Source organism: Diplotaxodon limnothrissa, linkage group LG7, assembly GCF_057381915.1.
Source record: "Diplotaxodon limnothrissa isolate DT_005_m linkage group LG7, D_limnothrissa_male_GT1.1, whole genome shotgun sequence".
Taxonomy (NCBI): Eukaryota; Metazoa; Chordata; class Actinopteri; order Cichliformes; family Cichlidae; genus Diplotaxodon; species Diplotaxodon limnothrissa.
Genome location: NC_140602.1, coordinates 40,593,645 through 40,606,505, shown reverse-complemented (window position 1 = coordinate 40,606,505; position 12,861 = coordinate 40,593,645).

The following is a 12,861-nucleotide window of genomic DNA, read 5'->3' as shown; positions in this document are numbered from 1 at the left end:
GGAAAACAGAAGGAAAAGAGTAATTTGTCAAATTTGAAAGATGAACTCCCCGAAGGCGCTCAAGAATAGACAAGACAAGAAAAAAAAAGGAAAACTATAGGACTGTTTTTCCCCCTTTTTTCAGCAGTTTTCCTTTCTCCTTATCCTAAAGGTGACTTGGATGTAAGCCGTCTTATTATTGAGATCAGTCAACAAAGTGATACCTCCTGCCATAATCACTGATCACTTCTTAGGAGCAGGAGATAAACATACAGATAAGGAAATCACTGTTTAGGGGGATTAAAGCATTAAAACCTAGCCTTTTATTTCAGATTACCTGTAAATAATTTTACTTATTACTTTTGACTTTTTGACCAATCTAATTTTATCAAAAACATCTGCACAATGGTGCCATAGAAGCTAATCAGTTTAGTTATTGTGGTTTTTCATTTCCTTTGACTCACGACTTGAGTCAAAGCTTCCTTGGAACACTTGCAGGATGCTCTGGTTACGTCTAAACTCTGAGCTCAGAAAACTGTGTGTTAATCCACTGACAAGTAACAATCCTTACTCATATCCTCAGTCCTTTTCTTTGTCCACTTCTAAGCTCAGGTTCTCTTCCACTTCTCTTAACATATGGTGTACCACAAGGTTCTTTATTAGGGCCTATATTGATTCGGATATTTCTGTTATATATGTTTAAAACCTCAGTTTTTTTTTCTTGCTTTTATCATTTAAGAAATATGGTCAAGTTGAGTTCCATAGTGTCAAGATCTGAATTAAAATGATTGTAATTCCTTGGAACATTTGCTGAGGAACACTGACTAAGCTTTGTATGTACTCACTCACTGTTACTAATTCAGTTGCAGTGAAGAGTGCCCATGAACTTCAGAGTCCATTTAAAGATTCTGGTTTTGACTTTTATACCTCTGCGTGGATAAACTAATGTATACATGAGTGAATTTATACGTCCATACATTGCCAACATTTCCCTGGTGTCATGTGATCAGAACCTGTTCAGCATACAAGGCTGGAAACTAAAGGAGACATCTATGGATGTGTTATTACTTGAAGTAGTCTTATCTTGTAATAGTGGAGTAGGAGATAAAAGTGATCTTGTTGTCACCCTTTATGGACAGCACCCAGGGATATTTGATCCCCAGGGTGCACAGTTCAACAGCAAAAACTGTCCACCGATGACCAAAGCAGACATTGTTTCCATTTGCTATGGAAATATTGATCTTATTATTTAACTGAACTTGTATTTGTGTCTTTCAGAGTAAGCAATTTAACCTCCTGACACTCAAGCTATGGTTTGGGATCCAGTTTTACTTTGTACTATCTATTTGTGATTAGTTTGACCTGGTTAGTAAATGATCTAAACTTCCTCTTTGAACAGGAAATTGTTACTGCTTTAGAAATTAGTTTAATGTGTCTCTTTAAAAAAGTATGCTCTCATCAAGGTCAAGGTCAAGGTAACTTTATTTATACCCAAAGGCAAGGTAAATTTGCTTTACAGAAAAATGACAGCTTTCTCATATGGAGAAAGGTGGTTTATTTTATACCACAACAAAATAAGGTCAGTGTTGCTTCACAAAATATTACACTGCAAAATCTCCAGTGTTAAATTGACACTAGAAAGTGTCTATATGTGTCCACTCTTTTGAGTGTTAAATTAACACTTCTGACAGTGTTATATTTCTAACAGTAAGATAGTCAGTGTTAAAGATTAACAATGACTAACATTAGCAGTGGGGTTTTTTCTAACACTGAAATATTACTAGCATTTTTAGTTATTTTCCAGTGATAGAAAATCAGCACAGCTCAGTGTTAGTCATTATTAATCTTTAACACTGACTATCTTACTGTTAGAAATATAACACTGTCAGAAGTGTTAATTTAACACTCAAAAGAGTGGACACATATAGACACTTTCTAGTGTCAATTTAACACTGGAGATTTTGCAGTGTATAGTCTGCCTGACATACCGATGACGACTGATATTTTCAGTTGATATTTGCCATTTGCATCTATCAGTACTGGTATTTATAATGTCTGATAAATGAAAATGAAAATAGTGAAGAAGAGATGGGAGAAGCATCATTCAACAGTGTTATGAATGTTAAAATCTCAAAGTTTGTCTACAAGAGCGCACAACTTCCCCGCTGGCAACATATGTGTTTGGAAAAATCACAAAAGGAACAGTCATCTCTCTGAGTAGAGTCAAGTAGAGCCTAAAGGAGTCAATGAATAACTACCCATAAGAATTGTTAAGTAATCTTGCCTTTCATGGGTCTTTTGGTCACATATTCTTTTGGGCCAAATATTGGCAATATTTATATATAAAAATCCACCAAATCACCAAATATCTGTATTAGTCATAAAGATAACATATCATTCAGGCTCTATAAAGTATAAAACACTATTGAGAAGACTGAGGCAAAATGTGCTGAGAAGACAACATGTAATGTCTCCATATGAGGACACAGAGTCTCAGGAGGTCAAACCTTCAACCTAAATGTTGCTAATGCAGCAGCTTTTTAGCTCAGCAGATTAAAATGTTTTCTTTTGTTCTAAGCGACATATTGATAATAAATAAGTTCTGGCAGAGAAGCTCAACTTTGCTAGAGGTCCAGGTGATTGCATCTTTCATTTCAAAACAATTTTTCCACCATGTTGCGATGTCTTAAATAGATGTTTAAACAGTGGTGATTCAGTGTCAAACTGTTCACAGGGAATGGCAAATTGATGCAATTCCTTTGAAATAACAGGTCACCCATGTTCAAAAAAGCCCAAACCTGCACAGTTCTAAATTTTAGACTACACATGGTTATCACGCTATCATCGAAGAAGCTGACTTGGCAGGTTCCATTTTCTGGCCTCTCTGGTGATCCATTTATTTTAGTGCAAATCAAAGCAACATCAACAGAAGCTGCCTACATTAGAGGATCAGACGCAGGGTGAAAAAAAAGGATCAAAAAAGGAAGATAACTGTGTCGCTCCATGAGCTGGGTGTGGAGATGAACATCAGTGGAGCATCTTTGTTAAGATAAACTGCAAAAACACATCATTGAAAGACACACACACACACAGATAAGGCAGTGGTTTTTTTAAATGGGTCACTGTTACCTGTGACCCATTTAAAAAACTCACTAGGTTCACCTGAGTTTCACATATTCTTCTTTTCACACCTCTAAGACCTTTTTAATCTTCCTGTCTTACCTTTTCTGCTCATTCTTTCTTTCCTTTGCTGCATTCCTGCTCTCTTTCTCTTTTTTGTTCTTACTCATTTTTTCTTACAGTTTTTCAACTTCTTTTCTTCCTTCCGATTCCTTTAATACCCTCTCTTCATCTTATCCTCCCTACCTTTATCACCCCCCCCCCCTCCCCCAGTGCTCTCATTCCTACTCGTATCCCACCTGTCCTTCCTTCCATCTGTTCACTTTCTCTTTCTTTTCCCTCAAATGTGCCCTTCTTCTTCATTTTCCTTTTTTCTTCATCCCTCCTTCCACAAGCAGACATCCTTATAAGGAGAAACAGCAGCAGCAGTCCGGGATAACTCTTTAGGGAATACAGAAGCATGTAACACACACACACGCACACACACAAGCTTGCATTCAGACACACAAGGACACAACAGCCACTGCATTACTCAAAGACAAGAATGTGGATGAAAAAAAAACTGCAGCTGTCCCTTGAGTGAGTGTGTGTAGTTTTAATATTTACACACTGAAGATACTCTGGGAAAATCAACCAGAAATGATAAATGTGTTATTATAGTGTTATTGCATAAAAAAAGCACACAGTCGCAGATACTGTAGCCTGGTGGGATTCAGGACCGCTGACGCATTCATTTAGCTTTGCATGTCTTTTGTCACAGCGATAAAATGTTTTAGTATTTAGTTATGCTTCAGGTTTTACTTATTCAGTCTTACTGAAATATTCATAGTAACTAATGTTCAGTCATCTTTATGTACATCATCTGGTAAGAATTAACAAAAAAAGACAAAAATCACCTCACTGAATGTCTCAGAGGACAACTGTTAAGCAAATACATTGCTGGAAAGTGTCTCTTTTACGCAGTAAAATTATTTTTAAATCAGATTTGTCCTGTACCTGATGCTACCTAATGATTAACTTTTGGTCACATATTCTTTTGGGCCAAATCCTTAATATATCATTCTGCTACACCTTGAAAGTCATCTTCATTAGAACGCATTGCCACATCCTTAACATAAATCATATCCCATATAACCTTGAACTATTTGGGATCTTGAAAATAAACAATTTATAACTGTAATCAGAGCTCAAGTCTGGCATGTCTGAGTGCTTTAGTTTAACCTGGATTCATACCAGTTACCTCATATTGGCTGCTCGCACTGTCATTACAAATCATTCTTCCTTACTAATAATACATCGTACTTTTCTTTCTTTTCTTGTTTTGGGCCTACTGTACTTTTAACTCTCTCCTTGTCCACCTCCCCTCCTCCTCCAGCCCCTTCATTCTGGCGTCAGACACGCTGGTTTGTCGTTGACGGAGACAACAGCATCATTGTTCTTCTGCATCGCAACGAGGACGCGATGACCTCACTGCACAGCTAGGCCAGCTCCGCCTACTCCCCCAAATCCAGCCCAGACGTAATGGCCTCCAGATGTGGAACCAGAAGCAGTGAGACCCACACACACACAGACACACACACACGCGCACAAATGTAACAACATGCAAAGTAAGAGTAGGTGGAAAAGGGAATGAGCAAATATGGACAAGGAAAGTAAGACAGAAAATTGCATCTGTGTGCAATGTTAATGGGACTTTTGCCTGCCTCTCCTGAGCTCAGTACTCCCACACTTCAGTTTTCCCCCAAATAACTAAAAAAACACATCAGCTACAGACTACAAACTATTACTTATTGTATGTGAGTTTGAGAGATTGGAAGAGAAAGAGGATGTGGAGGGAGTAAAAGCAACCCAAACAGACATATTTCTAGCTATGGTACTGCCAGACCTTGATCTCATTCATATTTTATACATCACTTAGAGAAGCCAAGCTGGGTTTGTGTGTCACACAGTCTGTCTGCCTGTCTGCATTTAAAATGCACAAATTTATGGGGTTTTCTTTCAAACTCATTTTCACCTTTTCCCCATTCATTTTGTAGTTTCAGTTATAAAGTCCTTTTTAGATGTAATGATCAGCATTTATGAAGGGCAGTTTAGGGTAGAAAAGCCTCTGAAGCATGCACTTTCGTAAGACACTGGCTTTCAGTATTTCATCACACATATTTACTTTACTACTTGCTCATCTCAACAACCAGCTGTCTGTATTTAGTCTGCCACAGTCTCATGTGAATCAGCTTCTTCAGGTTTTCTTTACCGTTGCCGTTAATTGTTAACAGCTACTTTCCACACAAAAAACCACACAAAACATAAAACCAGATCAGGGTACCTATACACCGTTTAAGGAAGCATAACCTTGTGTATTACCCACAAGCATATTAGAATAACTCACCTAGATCACACTGAATTCAAAGCTGAATACTGTATATGACATATAATCTAAAACGTTTCTAGTCAACTGCAAAGTGAGATTATAATGAAGCAAACTTCTCATTTCTATCTGAATTTACTGACAATTTACATTGAGAGAGGGGAGTGCACATGGATGTCGGTGCATGCTATTTTAGGCACTGCATGCATCCATAAAAGCTGCTATATAGCTGAGATGCAGATGGGAAGCCAGAGGTCTTGGCCTTGAAAAACTCACAACCTCAGCATGTTCTTTCGGCTCCTTCTTTTTCCGAATGTCTAGCTGTAATTTCTCATCCTCGGGCACTTTTTATTTGTAAGAGCAAATCTGTGAGTAAAACGAAAGCGTGTTAATTGTAAAAACAACTGTTTTGTGTTCAGGCTTTAGGTGATTTTTGATGCACTGGAAGGAAAAAGGCTGGATCTTTTACTATCTTTTAATCTTTTAATGATCTTTTAATATATTACTGTTTATATATAAGTTAGGAGGTAAATTTATTTATATAGTGCCTCTACAGACAAGGTACTGAAACCACCTGAGACCAGACATAAACAAAGTAAAATGCAACACAAATGATAATTTAAAAGATGAGTCTTTGGTGGCTCACAGATCATAGACTCGAGGGCAAATTATAGATTGAAGGGGCACAACTGAGGTTTTAGTCTGGATTTTGGGATGGATAACAGGCCCTGATCAGAAAACCTGAGAGTCCTGCTGAGGGCATATGGCTGTAAAAGGTCACTAATATACTGTAGGTAGGTGATTCACCATGCAGAACCCTGAAGGGACGAAAACCAGAACTTTAAATTCAATTCTGAATTGAATAGTGAGCCAGCACAGAGAGATCAACAGGAGTGTAACGTGGGAGCGCTTGGAGGATCTAGTCAAGAGCCTTGCAGCAGAGTTTTATACAATCTGCAGATGATCCATGGAGGTTTTATTGATTCGGGTGAAGATTCAGTTACAACAATCGTGCCGAGGAGAAATAAAAGCGTGAATAAAAATCTCAGATTTTGATGTAATAGGAGCAATTTACTGATGTCTCTCAACTGATAAAAACAGGATCCAACCAGAGTTCTGACCTGCAAATCCAAGTGACAGTTTATCTAACTGCTGATTTAATGTGGGGAGAGCCGACATCCAGGACTATACGCAGAACAGACGATATTTTTAGAATTAAGAACTTTAGTTTAGGTTTAGTTCTAGGTTTAAAAGTGATGTAAAGGACAGTGTCATAAAATGAACCATTAAATAAAAGCATTTAACAAATCTGATGTAAAGAAGCAATTACAAGAGAAATAAAACAGGTCACAGAAAGCAGCTCTCCAGAGCTACAGTGTGAGAGGGGGACTAATGATGACTGCAACAGATATACCCACCCAGTGCCTCAGTCTCATGATTAACACATGCTGATTAATAGTGTCAAAGGAGTCAGACCACTAGATTTGCTTGTATCCCTGCACATCAACAAGACATTTGAGACTCTGAGGAGAGCAGATTCAGTAGAGTGGGCTCAACTGAATGAATGGGCTCTAAAATGTTTTCCTTTCACCTTTTATTTCACTTGTGAAACTATTATTTTCAATTTCTTATATAACTCATTATCTTTAAATCATTCACACAGACCTTTTGGCAGAAACTCATTAGTATCTCATCTGCTGATTATTTCTAATGATCTGATTGTTTCATTTCATTGTACAGTCTGCATCAATAAACTGTCCTAATATAAACATGCTTCCAATGCATTTTAAGTGGCAATCAAAACACTGAACAGTAGGACAAATGACTGTTTAAATATTAGTGTTTCTTTATCTTGATGTGCTTCCAGTAAATAGTAAATATAAATCAGTTTATACCATCCATATTTATACGCCTTCCCTTTAAGACTTGCTTGTATATGCAATAAAAAGCAGCAGAGAGTGGGCCATCTGCCACTGTGGCGTCTGCAATGTACATGACCACAACTACTACCTCGTCTTTCTGCTGAATCAGTGGACAACCCAGGGAGAGCACAGGGTACACGGTGATTAAACTGAGCCCACAGCGCAGAGGAAAGCACAGATAGGGTGTGATAAACTGGCTGAATCACAACAGCACTGCCTCATTTTTCCAATTATAACATTAACTATTGATGCAGCAGCAAAGCATGTCTGCTTAATGCCTCGCTGCACCTTCTTGGCCTTTCCTGATCATGGGTGTGGCTATGAAGGAGGAAAGGGAAAAAAAAGACAGTGGAAACTGTCAGTCAAAGTGTCTGACGATTGCAGATTGAGGCTCTAAGCCTGTAGTTAGCTGCAGTAAGTCAAGTTGGATGCCACTCAAACCAAATCACTGATCACTCATTTGCTTTTCTGATAGTTCTGGAGGGTTTTTTTTTCCAACATAGAAAACAAACCCTGCACAAGGACACATCATAGCCAGAATAAACGGATATTGAAAAGGCAATCTGATGAACTGATGAACTCACATCTTCTAACATCTATCATTACTAACAGAAACAAAACCACATTTGAGATCACATTACATGTGAGACCACAGACTGACCGCTAACCACGCCGATATATTGTAATTTAATCTCAACTGACCATCCATTATCTCTTTTGTTTTTTTACATTTTTAGTATGATGAGCATCTTAAGCTTCTCATAGTTCAAGGTGAAGGTTCAGCAGTAGGGCTGAACGATTATGGAAAATAATCTAATTGCGATTTTTTGCCCCAATATTGCGATTGCGATGCGATATGCGATTATTTTTTAAGGTCTTTGTCTTCTGTATTATTAAACAAAGACAAGCAATACATCATATAGCATGGCCAATACTATATTACATTAATTTTAAACTGTTCTTTCCTGGAAGACAGACCTCTGTTATGATGACATGAGGTGATGCATGAATTGATGACTGACATTTTTATTTAACTTCTTCAATCACAACAGTATATTTGAACATACACAATAGTTTATTTTTAGCTTACAAACATCTGAGCATAAAGTGCTGACAAGGAACCCTGGTGTAAACATTAAAATGAAAGTCAGTACAATGTGCAGATTGCAGAAATATACATAAAAAAAATCAGTGGCTTTACCACACTCAGTTTTTCGACATCTGTGAACTACTAGACAGTCATTCAATTAAAAAATAATATTAAATAAATAAAACTAATAAATAAAAAATACACACATCTTACTGATCTCTGCAGTCAGTAACATTACACATAAAGTGCAAACATAATAGCAATTGTATAAACACACACACAAACACGCCTTTAAAGTTTAAAGGCGTGAAATTGGACGGTCTAGTTCTGATTAGCGTCACCGCTGTCTCGGTGGAGTTTAATAAACTCGGCCGTCTGCTTCTTGCTATCTAAAATATAACCAGACACTGGCGTAAATTCTCGACTGTCTCATACTTCTGTTTAATAAGTTTTCTGTTTGACGTTTAGTCAGCTGTGTGAAAACCAAGGAGGAACCCACCCGGGGGATTAATAAAGTTTTATTTTATCTAATCTAATAACTTTAATCTCAGCCAAACCGATTTACTCACGAACAAACAAAACACTGAAAAAAGCCCAACAATAACATTTTTAGGTTGTCTAAGTGACTTATATATTACGTTTAACCCGAGCAGCGAAACTCCGCGGTGATCTGAAAATGATGTGCCGGGAGTTGTGCCGTTCTCGGCCGCATCAGTAACCCTCGAGCTCCCGGCTAGCTGTCGAGCTGGTGGGTAGCAGACGCCTCTGAAAACGTCGAAGCACTTTTGCAAATATGGGATATCTTGATAAACCGAGCAGATATTTGATGTTTACACAACTACTTTCTCGCCTGAAAATATGTTAAAAGTTTATTTTGTGACCCAGAAAGATTAGTATGAGTAATTTTAAAACTTAGTAGCGGCCGCCATTGCTGGAAACTGGAGTTTGGCTGGGCCGCGCTATGAATTCTGGGATATGGTAGTAATTTGGACAGCCTTCGGCGCGTCGCTGTGACGTAATCGGTCTACAAATGCGGCCTCAGGAGGATGCAGCCCATGAATTTGGACATGTCCAGAGTATAATCGCAGCCTTTGCGGTTAGAAAATTGCACTTGATCATGTCGCGATATTATCGCAAATGCGATATATCGTTCAGCCCTATTCAGCAGTGTTGTAAGGAAGAAAAAGATGCAAGTTAATATGTTTTAATGCCATGATTCATACAATACTGAGACATCTGCGCCACACACCAAGCAAAATTAACAGTGAGGCAGTCAAAGCAGCACAGAGTGAATGAATTATAAAAAAAATATACCATCTTTAGAGTTGTTAAATTGCTGTTTAAATGATGGTACTGACGTATCAATCACAGAGCAGGCCCCCCTAAAGCACCTGCCTTATCCTCCTTTCTGACCTTAATGGGGACCATGACTTACAAAATATTACATTTAATAGGAAAGTATTTGAGGTCACAGAGTAAGGGAACTGAGGGCCATTCTCCCATGGACTTCTACACAATTACACATCAGTTTTCCTTTAGAAGCTATGCCCATCTATGCCAAGGATTTGAGAACTCTATGCTCGGGGAAATTTGTTTGAGAGGCCACAGCTACAGCAGAAGTATATTACAATGGGAGCTATAGTGTGAGCTAGTTTAGGTATATAATCACCTGTTCTCCTTTATTGGCAGGGAGTTTAATTTTAAATAAACAAGTGTCTGCTTTCTGGATATGGATACCAAATATTAGTCATGTTTTAACAACTTCAGACTGTCTGTGTTTGTCTGATGTTCCAGTCAAGAATCTGGACAGTTTGCTGACTATATTCATGATTTCATGATTGCAAACTACTTTCTTTCCTCCTAATTGTTATTCCCTGAACTGTAATATAAACATCCACCAACACCAAATCTGCAAACACACTGCAAACCACCCATGATATTATTTTCTCTTAAAGCAACAGGCTCGCTTTACAAAGAACATTACAAAACTGTAGCTGTCTTCTCAACTCATATACAGTGGGGCAAAAAAGTATTTAGTCAGCCACCGATTGTGCAAGTTCCCCCACCTAAAATGATGACAGAGGTCAGTAATTTGCACCAGAGGTACACTTCAACTGTGAGAGACAGAATGTGAAAAAAAAATCCATGAATCCACATGGTAGGATTTGTAAAGAATTTATTCGTAAATCAGGGTGGAAAATAAGTATTTGGTCAATAACAAAAATACAACTCAATACTTTGTAACATAACCTTTGTTGGCAATAACAGAGGTCAAACGTTTACTATAGGTCTTTACCAGGTTTGCACACACAGTAGCTGGTATTTTGGCCCATTCCTCCATGCAGATCTTCTCGAGAGCAGTGATGTTTTGGGGCTGTCGCCGAGCAACACGGACTTTCAACTCCCGCCACAGATTTTCTATGGGGTTGAGGTCTGGAGACTGGCTAGGCCACTCCAGGACTTTCAAATGCTTCTTACGGAGCCACTCCTTTGTTGCCCGGGCGGTGTGTTTTGGATCATTGTCATGTTGGAAGACCCAGCCTCGTTTCATCTTCAAAGTTCTCACTGATGGAAGGAGGTTTTGGCTCAAAATCTCACGATACATGGCCCCATTCATTCTGTCCTTAACACGGATCAGTCGTCCTGTCCCCTTGGCAGAAAAACAGCCCCATAGCATGATGTTTCCACCCCCATGCTTCACAGTAGGTATGGTGTTCTTGGGATGCAACTCAGTATTCTTCTTCCTCCAAACACGACGAGTTGAGTTTATACCAAAAAGTTCTACTTTGGTTTCATCTGACCACATGACATTCTCCCAATCCTCTGCTGTATCATCCATGTGCTCTCTGGCAAACTTCAGACGGGCCTGGACATGCACTGGCTTCAGCAGCGGAACACGTCTGGCACTGCGGGATTTGATTCCCTGCCGTTGTAGTGTGTTACTGATGGTGACCTTTGTTACTTTGGTCCCAGCTCTCTGCAGGTCATTCACCAGGTCCCCCCGTGTGGTTCTGGGATCTTTGCTCACCGTTCTCATGATCATTTTGACCCCACGGGATGAGATCTTGCGTGGAGCCTCAGATCGAGGGAGATTATCAGTGGTCTTGTATGTCTTCCATTTTCTGATGATTGCTCCCACAGTTGATTTTTTCACACCAAGCTGCTTGCCTATTGTAGATTCACTCTTCCCAGTCTGGTGCAGGTCTACAATACTTTTCCTGGTGTCCTTCGAAAGCTCTTTGGTCTTGGCCATGGCGGAGTTTGGAGTCTGACTGTTTGAGGCTGTGGACAGGTGTCTTTTATACAGATGATGAGTTCAAACAGGTGCCATTCATACAGGTAACGAGTGGGGGACAGAAAAGCTTCTTACAGAAGACGTTACAGGTCTGTGAGAGCCAGAGATTTTCCTTGTTTGAGGTGACCAAATACTTATTTTCCACCCTGATTTACGAATAAATTCTTTACAAATCCTACCATGTGGATTCATGGATTTTTTTTTCACATTCTGTCTCTCACAGTTGAAGTGTACCTCTGGTGCAAATTACTGACCTCTGTCATCATTTTAGGTGGGGGAACTTGCACAATCGGTGGCTGACTAAATACTTTTTTGCCCCACTGTAAGATAATTTCCTGATATAAAGGGTTTTGTTTGGAACAGCATTCCTCGTTACAAAAGACTCTTTTATCTTTAAATATGTAAGAATAATCGAAATGTTCTTTCTTAGAACGAGCAAGGCATTGTACAACAGAGATCGTTTTTAATCCCAAACACAATTCTCAACACATATTTCCTCATTTTTCTTGGCTGTGTGGTTTCATGACTACTTGCTTCATTTTAGGCTGACTTTCATGCTGTGTCTAGAAAATAACTGGCAGTTAAATTTCACCAAGTGGCTTTTTAAAATTTCATTCTCTTTCTGCTTTTGCACTGGTTTATTTCTCATGAGTTAAAAAAAAAAAGCTATACAAATGAACACACGCACACACAGACGCACAAAAATTACACACAGGAAGCAGGGGTCTGCAGCATGGCGGACTCTGCTGACACAGAAAAGCTGGACCAAGCCTGCAGCCTCCACATTGACAATGCTACAACTTAACACACTGCACACACACATACTCTCCCTCTCTCTCTCTCCACACACACATATATATATATATATATATATATATATATATATATATATATATATATATATATATATATATATATATATATATATATATATATATATATATATATATCATGCATCCCAGACCAGGAAGGGGATGGAGGAAAATGAGCAAAAAGGAGTGCAAAGCTGATTTTCTACAGAGACAGGCTGAAGACACAAAGCAAAGACAGCAACACAGAGAGGAAAACAGAGCGTAGCATTAAATGGCTG